Here is a 13,212-nt window from a genome sequence, read left to right as displayed (position 1 = left end):
ATCATTCATTTCATTTGTTTCACCCATCAAATGGACACATCCCTGGCTGGATTCTATGTCAGTACCCCTAAAAGAAATTGAAAACGTATATATTTTTTTAACGTGTCTCTTTGAGAGAGGGGAGGGACAAAGGGAAACAGAAAGCCAAATTTCTCCCATACTGTAGATGGACGCACAATTCATTTTATGAGGTAAGAGAGTATTAAGTCTTTTTCGCCCAATGCAATGTTATGAAATGATATGGATTGATTCATTACATTATTCTATATTCAGTTAAGTTTACTTTGCCTTTGCTGGAGAGAGCAGGAGAGGGAGGGAGAGAAAAAGAGAGCTAGAAAGAGCTAGATAGAGAGAGATAGAGAGAGAGAGAGAGAGATAGAGAGAGAGAGAGAGAGAGAGAGAGAGAGCTAGAAAGAGAAAGAGGGAGGGAGAGAAAAAGAGAGCTAGAAAGAGCTAGATAGAGATAGAAAGAGAGAGAGAGAGAGAGAGAGAGAGAGAGAGAGAGAATGTGAGAAAGTGGACGGGTAGTCAAGGCCATACTAGTAATTCATTAAAAATGTACAGTTGTACATTTTAAATATCGTACAATTTGAAATTGAATCTATTAATGGTCATCCAGTGGCTTTAGGGGCTGAGCCCCCCTAAAGGTCTGGTCCTAGAACCGCCCCTGCTGCTGGGGCTCAAACCTCCATGGCAGAGTTTGCTGACAGCGCCACCAGCGCTGGCCTGATGACCACAGACAATGATGAGAATAATGCACACAGAGGAAGTCAGAGCCCTGGTGTCAGGATAACAACCTCCATCAGCAAAACAAAGGAGATGGCAGTGGACTAACAGGAGGCTTCACTCTGCTCGCTGTACCGTCCGGCAAACAGTACCAGAACCAACCACTGCCTCAGGGGCAGCTTCTACCCATGAGCCACAGGAACTCGAGACACTGTGCAAAAATAAAAACTTCAACTTCTTCTCAATGGGGCCTGTGTTTAGCCAGTGAAATACCACATTTCAGTGCTGTGGCTGCCAAGTCTGTTGCAGACCCAAAGCAAGCCTCTTCTCGACACAGCACAGCCATCTGCTGGTCAGCATGCGCCACAACAATTCATCAATAACCTCCAATATATTAACCACTTTCAACTATACAAGTCTGTTCGCCCTTCTGGCCGTTCGCCAAAAAAGTCGGATATTTCGCCTGTGTAGCCTATGATGTGAATACTAATGGATAGAAACACTCATAGAAATATTCCAAATCGAATGATTGCTGATAGTTGTGCATAACAATGTGAGCACATAAATGTCAGTTATTGGCAGTGGTGTGATATGGATTTTTGAAGTGTGGGTACTCTAAATTCATGACGTCACGTGAACGTCACATGCGCGGACATGCATGTGTGCGCGTGGCTTGCAAGTTGCTAGTTGAAACACTGTATTCAACACTGGGTGAAAAGAGAGATTATCTGACATATACTGGTAGAGTATATGACAGTTTATTTACAGATATACTGGGCATATACCGACATTATTGGGTATATACCTTTTTAGGGATATTCTGGCATATTCCTCTGTATTCAGTGATAATCAGTGATATACTGCCCCCAGCTAGACAAAGGCACACCAGGGGGTCTGGTTCATTCCTTTGACCTACAAATTGACTATTTGTTTAAAGAAAGGGGAGGAGGGCAAACAGCCCCCCTCCCAAAAAGACAAATTTTAGTTTGCCTTGTATAAAGGGCTTAATTTGCCTTAACTCACATTTTCAAGTAATTACAATGTTGTAAAAAGTAGAAACTTGCAATCTCATGTACTATAATGACATTCAATGATGACTAATTAGAAACAGTTGTATGATACAATACGTCTTTATTTTTGAACATCATAAGAGATACAGTATAGTATTGTACAGTATTGTATAGTACAGGAATGGCATGCAAATTGACTGGAACCTCATTTGGTCTAAGTCAGGGGTCTTCAACGTTCTTCGCGCCTATAAATGCCTTCGAAGCGTCCCTGTTGCGTTATTTAACCACTTGAACCGTCAATACTTAATAAATTTGACCTTATACTCTGTACTTAGTTTGTTCTTTTTCTCCTCTACAACACACCTCTTTGCTGAAAATAGCCGATCTACCAGCTCACAATGTGTTGCATCATGACGCATTGTGAGCTTGTAGATCGGCTATTTATTTCAAAGTCTACTGTACATAAAACAGAAGCTGTTTCTGATCTGGGTTCAGACAACACCATGACCAACACCAAGTACAGTAGCTCAGACTAGGCAGTTCCTTTATTCTGTCTTAACCAATCACGTTCCTTATCAGTGTGAAAATGTGACCAATCAGGTTTCTTGCTTCAACCTTTTGAATTCAAACGGCCTTGCAGTCTGGCTCTCGGGCAGACAGTAGTAGCCTAACTGCTTGCTGAAGAAGACAGAGAGGAGAAGTGTTACCTAAATTAATGGATCATTTTCAAACTGTTTGGTAAGTTGCAACAAATATAATTCTATGTAAGTAGTCTATTATATGTTAGAGACAGGTAATAGTAGAGACATGTAACCATTTCTCAAAGCATAGCAGCTAACTAAAAAGGGGTTTGTTTTGTTTAAGGGGGACAAACATTGTTGATTAGATTAGATTAAATTAGGTTGTATTGCTTGTTGTTCTCAACATCATATTGTCTGTATTTATCTAGTGACCATTTCTTTCAAACCGTGGACTGGCCTTTTTAACAACTTTTATGGGTTTTAACCACTTAAACATTGCATTGCATGTGGGTCAATTTTTTATTGTGTCTCTGCACCAAGTTAAGAAGAAAGTTAAGAACTTATTGGTGAATGAGGCCCATTGAGAGTAAGTTAAAAGGAACTGTTTGTAAGACCTTTGTGTTCCTGTAATAATTCTAATTTAACAAATTGTTTAACTCACTTAAGCTCTTTTAGACAGTTAGCAGATAGTGACCGTCCCCTTTGTCACTGTAAATGTAAATGGCCACTGCTAGGTGGGGGTGGGGTGACTTTACTGGGCCAGTCAACTAACATTGTTCTCATTAACAGTGTCTGTCTGTTCTCCATATGACCTGTATGTGTCCACCAAATGCGAGGAGGCCTTTATGCTTAACTAACTTTGTGAATCATTCTCTTTGTTAAAGGAATCTGTAAGACGTTTGCACAACTCGGAAAACAACAAACACAAACTATCCCCACAAGAAAGGTAACAATTTGTTCTATGTTGTTCTTTGCTGTATCACATATTGTAGTAAAAAGACACATTAGCTAGGTACATAGGATATTTGAATTGGGTGATAACACCTTTGAACTTTAAATAGATTGTGTTTGTAGATAAACAACGAAATGAATCCTAATTGCATTTTCCTTGTATTTTAAGCTGCCTGCAGGACCCATTTTGAGTCTTTGAAAAGGAGCCATCGACTGGACCAGCCAGAAAATGCTCTCCGCAAAAAGAAATTGACTATGTCAATGAATCACCGACAGAGAAAGACCAGGGTAAGTTTGGAACTGTTTGTTTTTTGCTGTTGTTATTATGTTTTACATGTTGTATCAATGTAATAATGGTAATTAAATACATACAATTAATTGCTATTCTATGTTTTACAGTTGCTGACCACCAGGATTGCATATCTGGAGACAGATGAAGAAAGAGCTGTGTGGTCGCATGCATGCTGGGAGCTGATGTCAGACGAGGAGGATGCTGAAGTTGACTGGCGCGCGGTGTGGATCGTCTCACCTCCTCCGGAAAGAGATGCTCAACTCTCCGCTCTCTGCAACGTGCTCCAGGAGAGGAAAAAGACTGACCCACGATGGCTTCATCAACACCATCGCATGCACCGAGACGCACTGGGAGAGCACCGCCCATTCATGGCTCTCTTAAACAGTACCATGACTTAAATGGTTATGTTGTCCAGTTTGGACGGAGAGGAAATGGGGAGCGATATCAGCCAGCGATACACTGCACAGAACTGCTCATTTTTGTAATTATTGTCCCCTTTGTGGGAGCAGAACTGTTGTCAGTTCCCTTTTTTTTACAATTTGTTGTTTCTTCTACAAATGTTTTCTGAATGCTGCATACTGTGAAGTTGAATATTAATCTGTTGCATATAGAACACACTGTGAAGATGTTTACAAAAGTTAAGTACAGTAGCCTACAGTACAGTAGCAACTACTGGAAAAAATATGCTGTTGGCGTATAGAATATGTCAAACTGTTTGCACATATACATCTGAGGATGCTCTTTTCTTTTCCTGTTGCTCTTTTGCCTTTTGCACTCCTTTATTTTTTACGTCTTACTACTATTTACTATTTACACCTTTTTAGATTATTATTATTTTTAGATGTGGTTTGCTGTTATTATTTTGTTTTTTGATATACATGCGTTTTCATGTCAAGGATCCGCACAATTGTAATTGAAAACTGACACCATGTATGCACCATTTAAATATTTTGTAACGTTATGCTTTTCTGTTGTGTTTCTCTCAATAAAAACAATTTACCTGACTGATGCCTATTCGTTCATAAATTAATTCTATGTGACACAGTGCAACACATTTTGAGCTTGTAGATCTGCTATTTTGCTATTTATTTTTAATTGGAATACTGAATAATGATTAACTAGAATATCACTTTGAGCTTGTAGATCTGCTATTTTGCTATTTTTTTTTTAATTGGAATACTGAATAATGATTAACTAGAATATAAATATACAATATTAATATAAATATACCCCCCCCCCCCCCCATTAACCCCCCCCCCCCCATGTGGAAGGGGGGTCCACGAATACCCCCCCCCCCCCATAAACCCCCCCCAGTGTGGAGAGGTCACAGATCACAACCAATCACAGCTGGCTCAGTGCACATGCTCAGTGAAAATGCAGGTACAGGGAGGGGGAAAAAATCCCTCCCACCAGTGAGAAATCCTGGGACTAGAGAGGTGTGATTTCTGACAGCAGCCACAGCAGGGGTTCACGCATACTTAAGTAGTGGTACAAAACGGCTATATACCGAACTGAATACTCCTGAATATCTGGCTGATTACCTCTGATTATGCCGGTTTATTTACTGAATATACTGTCATAGAATGTAGTATACTGGCCCGATAATCTATCTTTTCACCCAGTGCAATTTGCCAGTATTGTTATGCAAAGCAGCCAGTTAGGGGGAATGAAGCGTGGACCGCGCCGGCACACATCTTGACGGCGTGCATGCACGCGCATGCATGTGGGGGGCACGTGCGTGCAGCTTGAAAAGAATGGGGACGCCGTATCTCACCCCTGGTTATTGGCAAAAACTTCAGGGGAACGGACACCTCCCAGGCGAACGGACAGCAAATAATAATTGGCGAACGGCCGAGTGGGCGAACAGACTGGTTACCCTTTCTACCTGGTGTCCCTATTTGGTCATTTCATTGTAGGTGATTTTTAATCTAATTTATCCATTTCCATTTCTATCCATTTCTTATTTAAAGGACCTACACCATGAATTTTCACTCTATTTTAAAACCTTTTTTTGGGGTCCCACTGGCACCTTCTATCCTCACAAAGTCCTATTTCTGACCATTGTGTCTTTCTCTGTTTTTGGGAAGGCAGAGTTGAAAAGCTTTCCACGGGTTCTCAGAACAGTGCTGTTCTGAGAGTTGACGCATGTGACGTCACACGCGTCGTCGTCCCCCCCCGCCCTTCGGGTAAAAACCAGAGCTACTGTTGTAAACCCAGCCCCTTATTTGTTTCTAATTTGCTTAGCCTCCACCTCCATCTGCAGCTGGCTTACTGTTCTGGGGCTGCTCACTCAGTGCTCTCTCACTCTGCCTCCCTGTATAGTAGACAGAGTCATTTCCTTCTTTTATTCTATCAACATTTTTGCTATGAGGGGGGAGGGGGAGGGGTGGAAAAACCCCACTAGATGCGCCCCTGAGCAAACAGAGGCCGTTTTGGTATTGCAGCTGGAGAGCCTCATTATAGCACAGCTAGAAGAAACAAAAGGAATGGTCAGAGTGTTTGTTGAGGGTTAAAACCTGTCTAAGACTCAGTTTTGAGCATATATTTATACAAAAAATAGAGTTTTAAAAGCATGGTGTAGGTCCTTTAATGTAGAGAAAGTAAATATAAAAAATTGCAGATCTACAAGTAAACCGAGATACTTTGTTGTGTTGTGTGAGTACCCCAAGGACCTATATTAATTACTATGCTGTAACTCTACAACAAATATATTTGCCAAACAAAGCAGATAGATCAGCTATTTTCACAGAATGCACCCTAGAATAGGGATGCTAGGGTTTATGCCATTACATAAAGCATGATCAATCCGCAAATCCAATTCTGCATTGACTGAATACTCGTCCTCCATCTGTGTGAGTAAATATGCAAGGAGTCGGCCTTTGTCCATTTGCTATCACAAAGGCTAAACGGAAGAGATAGGTTTAAAGCTGGCTTTTACAAATCTTTACTGAATCGGCCAACTTTAATAGCTGGCCATTATATCTTTCCCATTCAGCATACCTAATTACCTATATTGTATACAGCACATCCAACATGAAATTGAATAGGTTTTGTCTCTTGCACGTCATTACTTGACAGTGTTGTCATATAGTCATGCTTCATAGAGACCCTGCAAAGTTCAAAGTCCATGTTAAGGGTCCCTGTTGTGAAACTGCTCTCTCACTGTTGTGGACTTACAACCTTGTCGTCTATGTAAGCAAGCATATTTTGTCTAACCACTTAAACCCTATTTGTGGGCTCGCCTGTAAGGCGAGCACACTTTAGATATTGTCAATATTTGTGAGCTCGCCTATAAGGCGAGCACACTTTAGATATTGTCATTATTTATTTATTTATTTATATACTATATCAAGCGTCTCCTCATGCCGAACAACTTTTACGCTCTGACTTTTGACCTCTGACCTTTAGATCCCCCACAATTCGGAATTATATGAAAAACAGTAAAAATCTATCTCCTCCTGGGATTTTCGCGTCAAGTGCACAAAACTTTTTTCACATGAACTTTGGACCAATACGGTCAGATTGATCAACCAGATTTTTTTTAAAGTGAAATATCATTTTTTAATGATTCAATCAATATTGCGGTTTTATGCAAATTATTCTTCGGCCTCTAAATCATACATGCAAAGTTACACGTTCATGGCATTTGGCAAAGATGTGGAGGGTTAGTCAAAGTATCACTGAAACCAATTTTATTCCAATCGGCCAAAGGGGGGCGCTATACGAAGCGTTTGAAAATTCAAACTTCAAACGGGCATAAGTCATGACTCGTTTCGTTTGAAGACATGCAACTTGTTACACGCGTGCTTTGACTCAAGCGGAAGACATCTGTGTCGTTGTTAAGTAAGCTCCGCCCTTCGATTTTCCGCTATTTTGAGCAGTTTGTTAAACGCGTAAACCCGCTTTTATTCTGGAATTTTCGCTCCACGTGCACAAAACTTTTTTTACGTGAACTTTGGACCGATATCTAAAGATCTGTCAGATCGGATTTCTTTAAAATTGAAACATGCTTTTTTAAATAAATTCAATGAATATTGCAGTTTTATGCAAATTATTCTTCTGCCTCTAAATCATACATGCAAAGTAACATGTTCATGGCATTTGGCAAAGATGTAGAGTGTTAGTCCAAATATCACTAAAACCAATCTTACCCCAATTGGCCAAAGGGGGGCGCTATATCATTTTGAGCAGTTTGTGAAACGCTTAAACCCGTTAGGATTTTTTTTTGCAATTTGCATGAAACATTCTACACACAATCTAAGGACCTTTATCTAATATGCCTATGAAGTGCACACACACAAAAAAATAATAATAATGAATATAGCTGCAAGCAGCGATAAAGTGGCCAAAGCCAAAAACACCTCAAATCATGAACACAGCCTGCAATGTGCGTGAAATCTTGCAAGCACATTCCCAATAGGTCAAGGAACAGATACCACCCGTCTTACATTGGCCTGTTATAGCGCCACCAGCGGGTCAACTTTTGCACAACACATTTTTGGAACAAAATGGACCAATCTTTGACGTCAGTAACGTCAAAGAGAGCACTGCCTGCGATCTTGACATTTTGTACATTTATAGCCATTGTTTTCTGGCTTGAAGCGAGCCCACAATTGTTTCGAAGGAACAATATTTTCTAGTTATCTATCAGTCAGTCAGTCAGTCAGTCAGTCAGTAGACGGGAACTTCGGTTCCTTTCTACTCCTACATACTTAGACAGAAAATGAAAATAAAAACATCAATGTGTTCAGCTTACAGTGGCGAAGTGTGCTATTATTTTTTACAGCAATCGGCCAAATGGTGGCGCTGTAGGAAGCCTTCAAAAGTGCGAACTTTGAACAGATAGAGCTCATGCTCTGTTTGAGGTACAGCCATGGAACCTGTATACACGTATGCGTCTCCTCATGCCGAACAACTTTTACGCTCTGACTTTTAACCTCTGACCTTTAGATCCCCCAGAATTTGGAATTATATGAAAAACAGTCAAAATCTATCTCCTCCTGGGATTTTTGCATTACGCGCACAAACTTTTTTCACATGAACTTTGGACCAATACGGTCAAACTGTCTGGTCGGATTTATTTTAAAGTGAAATATATTTTTTTAATAATTCAATCAATATTGCGGTTTTATGCAAATTATTCTTCGGCCTCTAAATCATACATGCAAAGTTACACGTTCATGGCATTTGGCAAAGATGTAGAGGGTTAGTCAAAGTATCACTGAAACCAATTTTATTCCAATCGGCCAAAGGGGGGCGCTATACGAAGTGTTTGAAAATTCAAACTTTAAACGGGCATAAGTCATGCCTCGTTTCGTTTGAAGACATGCAACTTGCTTACACGCGTGCTTTGACTCAAGTGGAAGACATCTGTGTCTTTGTTAAGTAAGCTCCGCCCTTAGATTTTCCGCCATTTTGAGCAGTTTGTAAAACGCTTAAACCCGCTTTTATTCTGGAATTTTCGCGTCACGTCCACAAAACTTTTTTTACATGAACTTCGGACCAATATCTAAAGATCTGTCAGATCGGATTAAAAAAAAAATTGAAACATGCTTTTTTAATAATTCAATGAATATTGCAGTTTTATGCAAATTATTCTTCTGCCTCTAAATCATACATGCAAAGTAACATGTTCATGGCATTTGGCAAAGATGTAGAATGTTAGTCCAAATATCTCTAAAACCAATCTTACTCCAATTGGCCAAAGGGGGGCGCTATATCATTTTGAGCAGTTTGTGAAACACTTAAATCCGTTAGGATTTTTTTAGCAATTTGCATGAAACATTCTACACACAATCTAAGGACCTTTATCTAATATGCCTATGAAGTGCACACACAAAAAAAATATATATATATATAGCTGCAAGCAGCGATAAAGTAGCCAAAGCCAAAAACACCTCAAATCATGAACACAGCCTGCAATGTGCGTGAAATCTTGCAAGCACATTCCCAATAGGTCAAGGAACAGATACCACCCTTCTTACATTGGCCTGTTATAGCGCCACCAGCGGGTCAACTTTTGCGCAACACATTTTTGGAACAAAATGGACCAATCTTTGACGTCAGTAACGTCAAAGAGAGCACTGCCTGCGATCTTGACATTTTGTACTTTTATAGCCATTGTTTTCTGGCTTGAAGCGAGCCCACAATTGTTTCGAAGGAACAATATTTTCTAGTTTATATACTTCGTTGTACGGTGGTGTTGCACCAAATCTTGTTCTAGTTTTGGAATTAAAAACAAAAAAACATTTGAAAACTACATGACATGCCCAAAATAGGGACGCCTGTAGTGGTTAGCATGCAATGACACACACGCACGCACGCACGCACGCACGCGCACACACACACACACACACACACACACACACACACACACACACACACACACACACACACACACACACACACACACACACACACACAAACAGTGTGACGACGGTCTTGTAAATAAAAGTGTGAGACAGGCACGTTAGGGTAGACTGGGACAAGAGAATCTGACCTTTGTCCTCTAAGTAATTGAGGGCCATGCAGACAAAGCATGCACACATGCAGACAAGGCATGCTTAATCCAATAATGAATTCAATTCATTATTGAAGCGTGGCCTGAAAATTGCCTTGGCTACACCTGAAATCTGAACTGACACTAAAGGTTCCCATCCTAGAAATGCAGTTAACGTTGTCTTATGTTAAGGTCATGTACATTTAACATGTAGGCTACATGTACTGGGGCATTGACGAATAGTGATGTTTAGTATTCGAATTATTCGACCTCAAAGTATTCGAATAGTCGAATATTCGACAGGACTGGCCAAACTGTCAATTTAGTAAGCAAGAGGCGAAGATTGTGAAAATAGCCGATCTACATGCTCGAGCATGCAGATCTGCTATTTTCACAATATTTATCTGCGGAACCGAGTCACATTAAATGTAATATCAAAGTGCTTGTCAGGGTGGGGGTCCCCAGTTCAAATATGTTTATTTTGGGGGTCACAGCCTTAAAAGGTTTGGGAACCCCTGGTATAGAGCATTTAAAAAATCATTCACCAAGGGCATTGACGACTCATTCTTATGACTTCCTATCTAGCCAAGCTTTTTAAACTACATCTTTTTTTTAAAGAGAAAACAATAAAAATAAGTGAATATTCGACTTTGGTGAACAACGTCGAATAGTGACTTTGATATTCGAATATTCAAATATTTGGTGAATGCCCTAACATGTACATACATGCACATTTACATGTAAATGCTCTAAACAGGACGTTATATTCTGTTTGTTCTTTTGAGAGCAGAAGTGCACAAGAAGGATTCGCAACGCAACTCGTTGCAACTCGAAACCAGTTGCAACAGTCCAGACTGAGCCGTTGCAGCCAGGTCAGCGCACTTTTAGGGATCTGTCGCAAATTGTTGCAAGTGGTTACAAGACAAGTTGTTGCAACGTTGTGCACTTGGTAATATCCTTACTTTGTTTCCCCACAAATATTTAAAGAGGTCGGAGTAGTTCATTCTGCTACACAGCTCAATTTGATTAGAACAATATTCATCTATCTCTTACAAATAGTACAAAAAGAACTACATTATTTTACTTAACTGAACATATCAATACCCCAATCTAGAGTAAAAGTCTGGTATTTAAAATTGACTTGATTAAAAGTACAATGGTATTGGCATTACATATATTTAGAGATATTTCACGTTATAAGAAATTGGGTCATTTTATCGGGGTCCGCTCAATATGCTGACGGGCCGCTGTTCCGACTAGCGTCGACAGGTTAGTTACTCGTCACCGTTACTGAGGTTAGGTTTAGGGTTAGGGTTAGTTTTATTGTCGGAATACCGGCCCGTCGGCACACTGATGCAGACCCCATTTTATCATCTAATTCTACCCAGACAGATTTTAAGTTGCTTGATACAGTATTTAGATATCTGATATTCATTTTATCAGACACGCCACCTTCCTAAAAGTTATAGGCCATCTGACTTCCCACACCCACACTTGCTGATATGAACAATAAGGCCATCATCACACGCTTAGCACTCTCAATAATAAATGACTCTGATCATCCTCTGTGCCGCTACTTCCACCTCATGCCATCTGGGCGAAGATATAACCCTGAAGTGTCACACGGTTCGGTTTAACAGGAGTGTTGTCCCCTCTGCCACCGCTGCACTAAACAATCTGCCTCCCCCCAGTCGCTCTTTTCTGTGCATAGTGGGGACCTGATGATCTGTCTTTGTGATATGTTTGTTTTGTGTTATGCCTATGGTTATATGTTGTTTTTTTGTTTGAACAGACAGATTTCCCTTCGGGGACAATACAGATTATTATTATTATTCCTATCCAAACCCATTATAACTTCAAACTCCATTTTAACCAGCGAAAACACCCGTCTTTGGTTCTTGTGACTCAAACTGCCCTCCTAATATGTGAGGGGCCATTTATTTTATTTTTAATAAAAAATACCCTTTTCATTAAAAAGATCTTTTGGAAAATTCAATGAATTAAATCATTGATAAAAGTACTAGGAGGGCAGTATGAATCTCCATGACCATTCCGATGAATCTAACATGGTTAAACATGGTTAAAATGGAGTTTGAAGTTATTAAGGATGTGTATAGGGAGGGCACCCCTAGTTTCAGGGCACCCCTGTAATTTACGTTTTCATCCACAGCACCCCAGAATTCTTATTTTAAAGACTAGATGCTCATTCATGTGTCTCTAATGGGGATCCTTTAATAAACATAAACATAGCACCTTATATTTATGTCATTATTACGGTAGGCTACATAAATATAAAGGCCAAATCTTGCCCTTTTATATACATAGCACCTTACATTTATGTCAATGTTACGGTAAACTACATAAATATAAAGTCTAAATCTTGCCCCCTAAGATACAGCATGTTGTGAGGAATCCCTATTCTGGAGGGAACATTTGACGGAAATTGCTGTCTACAAGCTCACAACGCGTCGCAAGTCGCAACTAGTAACAGGGTTCCCACACATTTTTACCAATTTATTTCCAAAACTTTTCCAGAATATTTAACCCAATTTCCAGGACTATATAACAATAATTCAGCTCAATAACAGGTCACTTACTCCTATGCGCAATGCCCAAAGACAGGTAGTGTAGGCCAGTGGTTCTCAACCTTTTCAGGCCGTGACCCCCGAAATCATATTTGAACTGGGGACCCCGGCACCCTGACGAGAACTAAGAGTTGAGGAATTTTGTATAACACGGTTTTATTGTGAAAATAGCAGATCTACATGCTCACAACGCCTCGCGTTGTGAGGCGTTGTGAGCATGTAGATCGTCTATTTACACAATTTCTGCCTCTAATATTTAACAATTTGGCCAATGTTTAATTTGTCATTTCAGAGGTATTAACAAAATGAATAACCAAATACAAAGCTTAGCTATTTTTTCCAGGACCTTCCAGGACCCTTTATCAATTCTAAAACCTCTCCAGTGCTGGAAAAATATTTTTCTAATTTCAAAATATTTCCAGGAATTTCATGACCGTGGGAACCCTGTAGCAAGTAGGCTATAGGGGGTTAAACTGAAGTGATATTGATTAATCCCAAATATATATATATTCCAAGTATTCTGCGACACCCTTGTGTCACAGGCTCAAGGCACCCACTTTGAGAAACGCTGATGTACACACTTCCCCAGACCTTTTTTGTTCCTTTTTTTACAGACCCCACACTGCCA

Source organism: Nannobrachium achirus (genome assembly GCF_963921795.1).
Source record: "Nannobrachium achirus genome assembly, chromosome: 15".
NCBI classification, from domain to species: domain Eukaryota; kingdom Metazoa; phylum Chordata; class Actinopteri; order Myctophiformes; family Myctophidae; genus Nannobrachium; species Nannobrachium achirus.
Note: the sequence above shows the minus strand (reverse complement) of the source record.